Consider the following 5,104-nt stretch of genomic DNA (forward strand, 5'->3'; position numbering starts at 1 on the left):
CCCACTGGGACCGGCCCGGCCTGCCACAGGAGAGTATGCAGCACTTGTGGCCTCTCACAGCGGGGGGGCGTCTCAGCCTGGCATGTGGCCTCCGGCTGTCCCTGCCAGACTGCTCAGCTCTACACGTTTTTCCAAGTGGGGAAGGCTGTGGGAGGGTTAGGGCTAGGAATAGGCGCAAGGACACACTCACAGACACACGAGTACGGGAAAGGGAGGATCGGGTGGGCCCAGCTTCCCTGTTGGAGAGGTCACCACCTAGAACCGGCCTCAGGCTTATTCTTTTAAAGGGCAGAATGTGGGACGAGGAAAGGGGGTGAAAGCCAGTTGTCTGGGTGTGAGTCCCTGAAGACGTGAAAACCACTGTGCCATGAAATGTCTCTGACCTTTGTGGGGAGGACCCGATGAACACTCATGGCTTCCTTCGGCCCCCCCCTGCCGAGTCTCAGTGCCGGGCCAGCCGGACATAGCTGGGGGCAGGCAGGTGGCGCTCTCCTAGGTAAACGCGCTCAGCAGCCATGACCAGAGCAGCTCACGGTAGCGGAAACCACTTCTGAAGGTCACATGTGTCCCAGACTGCCGCTCCCCACATGTCCCCACGGGCTCCGAGGAGGTGGTGCCTGCCACACACGGTGCAGTCTCAGAGCCCAGAGGGAGAGTCGTGGGAAGACGGGTTGGGACCCTGACTCATGTCCCAGCAAACGGCCCACAGGGCCTAGGGACTCGCACCATATGGGAGCGCCCAGGGCCGGCCATGGCCCTCTCAGCTGGGCCTGCTGCCCCAGGCTAGATCTCGCTCTTCAGGAATGTCCCGGGTCCTGCATGAGAGCTGGCATGAGGACAGCTGGGCACGGGTGCCCATCAGGGTGAGGCAAGGTTGGCAAGGGACTGGTCCTGTGCCACGGTGTTGCCAATGCCACGGCTGACGTAGCCACCCAGGACCTTGTCCCCTGAGCGTGCTCACCTCTCCCTGACGTGACCGGGCAGCGCCGTGGTCCCTGTGTGTGCTCACCTCACTCTGACATGGCCGGGCGACGCCATGGTCCCTGTGCATGCTCACCTCACTCTGACGTGGCCGGGCAGCGCCGTGGTCCCTGTGCGTGCTCACCTCTCCCTGATGTGGCCGGGCAGCGCCGTGGTCCCTGAGCGTGCTCACCTCTCCCTGACGTGGCCAGGCAGCGCCGTGGTCCCTGTGCGTGCTCACCTCTCCCTGACGTGGCCGGGCAGCGCCGTGGTCCCTGTGTGTGCTCACCTCACTCTGACGTGGCCGGGCAGCGCCGTGGTCCCTGTGCGTGCTCACCTCACTCTGACGTGGCCGGGCAGCGCCGTGGTCCCTGTGTGTGCTCACCTCACTCTGACGTGGCCGGGCAGCGCCGTGGTCCCTGTGCGTGCTCACCTTGCATCCTGAAAACAGGGTCCAAGGTTGCCGAGTATCCATGCAGACCAAGGTAGGGGACACCCTTCCCAGCGCTCCTCGTGAGGGGAGGGAGAAGCTAAAAGGACTTAGGACAATGTGGGCTACACAGAAGGGAGGGCTTCGTGGACAAGGGGGTACATCTGCCTGGGAGGCTGGAGAAGTGAGTGGACCAGGCTCTCCAGCTTCTCCCAGCACCAGAGCTTTGATCCATAGATGGGAGATTTGGGCTCCTAGGGTTGACACTCTTCCCCCCTCAGACGCTTATCCCCCAACCTGCTTGGCCTGAGTCCAGGACCTCCTCCTCCAGGAAGCCCTCCATTTCCCCAACCACATGGTCAGCAGTCTCAAAGCTCCCAGGAGAGCCGGGTGAGAGACAGCTGTGACTCCCAGACGACCCGGTGGGCAGACACAGACAGCCCACTGCAGGAACCAGTCAAGGTGTCACTTCCGTGGCTTCACTCCTGCGGGTTTATTGTTAGGGCTCTTTTTTCTATTTTTTAATTTAACTTCTTATTTTTTTTACATTTAATAACCGTCGTTTTTACAGTATACAAAGGGCATGAATACACTGCGTACTCATCCGTCGGAGGCAGTACCATGCGCGTTATCCTCACAGAGAATCTCTCATTTCCGTGTCCACTAGGGTTTTGCCTTTCCCTCTTGATCCTCTTCCTCTCGCCCCCAGTGCCCCCCGCACTGTTTCATGTGTCCGCGGCTGCTCTTCCAGCTCTTGTCTCTCACGGCCTTCCGCTTCTGCTACAAAGTGCAAGAGATGACAGCGTGAAGAGACAACCTCGGAATGGGCGAACACGTCTGCAAACTATGCCTCCGGTCAGGGACGGATAGCCAGAATACACAGGGAACTCGAGCGGCTTACTGAAAGGAAAAGAAACCAGCTAAATACGGGCAAGTGAGCTGGACACACGGCGCTCCAAGGAAGACGGGAAAAGCATATGAGAGGTAAATGCTTAGATCCCTTCCCACGGGGAGCTGTGAGCTGAAGCCACGAGACGCCGCCTAACCCCAGCCAGAGTGGCTGCGATGAAAATAAAGCAAGAATACAACAAGTGCGGACGAGGCTGCGGTGAAAAGCCAACTTCCACACTCGGTGGGAGTGTCGATTAGTCCGGCCACTGTGAGAACAACATGGAGGTTCCTCAAAGACCTCCCCATAGAGCTGCCTACCGACACCCCGGTTGTGCTCCTGGGTCTACCCGAAGGGCAGGAGAGCACTCGCCACCCGTATTTACACAGCGTTGTTCCCGGGCACTAAGACATGGAACCAAACCAGATGTCCACGGCAGAGCAGACCGGGAAGTGGGGCGCATGCGCTGCGGACTGCTGCTCAGCCTTGGAAACAGCCCTGGCCTCCCATGGGGTGGGTGGCTACGGAAGGCCGCTGCCGAGTGCGGCAGGCCAGGCTGGAAAGGTGCGTCCCCACTCCACGGGACGAACGAGTTTCCCCGCAGCCCAGCCAAGCTGTCTCAACTTCAGCAAAAGCTGAGGCGGCTGTGATTTTCACGACCCGCTATCCTTCGGCCCTACCCACAGGGGCCCAACTGGCTGCAATCCCAGGCTTCCCCCGACCACCTGGCTCAGCATTTCCCGGGGAGGGTTGGGAGCATGGGCCAGCAGATGGTGTAGTGGTTGCATCGCTGGACTCTCATCTGGTGGACCACGGCTCAAGGCCCAGACCCAGAGGCTGGACATGCCAGGCATGTGTGCATGTGTGCCCAAGACCCCAAGAGGGATTGCGGTGTGGCCATCTCTCCGGGAGGGTTTCTCACTTTCTCTCTCGGTGTCTCCAGTGAGCACATGTTCTCTATAGCAAAAATCTCTCTTTTTTAAAAAAAACGAAGACTAGAGAAAGGCTCTGAGTAGGTAGCACAGAGGTCACGTGCCTCCCCTCCTGGCCCGTCTCCCGGTAATCAGCCTCTGATGTTAGTGGGACGCTGCGCAACCAATATGCTGACGTTGGTCTACGCAGGGCCCCTGCCAGGGCTGTGCATTCTGCACACGTAGTGACACCGAGCTGCACTCATGGGGTCAGCATCCGGGCGCCTCCTGGACCCTCCCCGGCCCCCTGGTAACCTCTGTCTCCACGCTGTGCACCTCCCAGGGCGGCACATGCCACTGATCCGGAGCCTTTTCAGATGGGCGTCTTCCTCTTCGCGACTCGCGTTTGCGGTTCATCCGTGTCTCCTCCTGGCCTGGTGGCCCAGGCCTCTGCACTGCTGGGTGGCACCACCGTGTGGGTGGGCCACAGTGGGCTTGTCCACCTTCCAACAAGGACATCTTGGTTGCTCCCGATGTGGCAGTTATGGGGAAGCCCACGCCAAGCTTTGCGCACAGGCTGGCCCGGGCTTCCTGTCCCGACAGACCCCACGAGCACGCCTGTGCTCCATGGGGGAACCGCTGAGTTCTGGAAGAGGTGCCAGGCGGCTCCTAGGGCGGCTCGCCACTGCGTGTCCCCACCAGCCAGGGAGGGAGTGCCCGTGGCCCCACACCCCTGTCTGCACTTGGAGTTGTCAGGTTTTTGCTGACTGGTTTGGGTTTTAGCCGTTCCTGTCTCTCATCTCTGGGTCCTGGTGTCTGATGGTGCGTGACGGGGGCATCTCACCGTTCGTTTCCACCCTCCTCGGTGAGATGTCTGTGTAGGCCTTTGGCCCGTATTTTCATGTAACCATTTGTTTGGTTTCTGTTTTTTCTCTCTCCCTCTTTCTTTTGCTCCTTCCTTCTTTCCCCTCTTCATTCTCTTCTCTTTGTGAGACAGCGTCTAGCTGTGTCCCCACCCTCCACCTCGGCCTCCCCGGGTCGGGGCTCTCCCCAGTGCCTCCACACAGCTCTAGTTCAGACAGCGTCTCAGACCAGCTTCGCCCTTGGGGCACTGCCCCCTCCTCCTGGGTTGGGCTGTAGATGCACCTTTGGGCTGGGCTCACCCCCAGGCCTCCCATGTGCTCCAGCCGGCAGAGCACGCCAGACTACCCGCGGGCGGCCACGGCGGGGCCTGCTTGTCTCCTGGTGAGTTTTCTGAGCCCTTTGTGTGTTTGGATCATGGTCCCTTATCAGCTAGGTCTGCAAATGTCCCCTCCCGGCTGTCCCTTCTCTTCCCAGGGCCACTTGCAGAGCAGAGTGCTCTCATTTAGCACAGCTCAGCATACTCGTCTCTTCCTTTCAAGGGTCAAGGTTGGACATTGTACCCTAAAGCCCAAACCCAAGCCCACCTAGAGCTGTCTACGATCGCTTTATCCGGAGTCTCGCTGTCCTGCCTGTGCACAGGTCGGGGGTCCATTTAGCGCTCACTCTTCGAGACGGTCTGAGACCCTCTACTCTACACGGGGACCGGTCCCAGCCCATGCTATAGCCTCTCCCCCTAGGCGCCTCTGTTCCACTGTCAGACTCTGGCGGCTGGGTGCTGTTTCTCCACCTCCCTTGCAGTGGGTGGGCCCTATCTGTCTACACTGTAACCTCCGTCAGCCTACTGGTGTACACTGTAACCTCTGTCAGCCTATCTGTCTACACTGTAACCTCCGTCAGTCTATCTGTCTACACTGTAACCCCCGTCAGTCTACTGGTCTACACTGTAACCTCCGTCAGCCTATCTGTCTACACTGTAACCTCCGTCAGTCTACTGGTCTACACTGTAACCTCCGTCAGGCTATCTGTCTACACTGTAACCTCCGTCAGCCT

The 5,104-nt window shown here is 59.5% G+C and overlaps 1 protein-coding gene across 2 annotated transcripts in view; it reads left to right on the plus strand.

Moving 5' to 3' along the window:
- NTSR1 (neurotensin receptor 1) overlaps window positions 1-5,104 on the plus strand; it is a 39,674-nt gene that overhangs the window by 15,152 nt on the left and 19,418 nt on the right. The window lies entirely within an intron of this gene.

Source organism: Tupaia chinensis, unplaced genomic scaffold, assembly GCF_000334495.1.
Source record: "Tupaia chinensis unplaced genomic scaffold, TupChi_1.0 Scaffold144472_1, whole genome shotgun sequence".
NCBI lineage: Eukaryota > Metazoa > Chordata > Mammalia > Scandentia > Tupaiidae > Tupaia > Tupaia belangeri.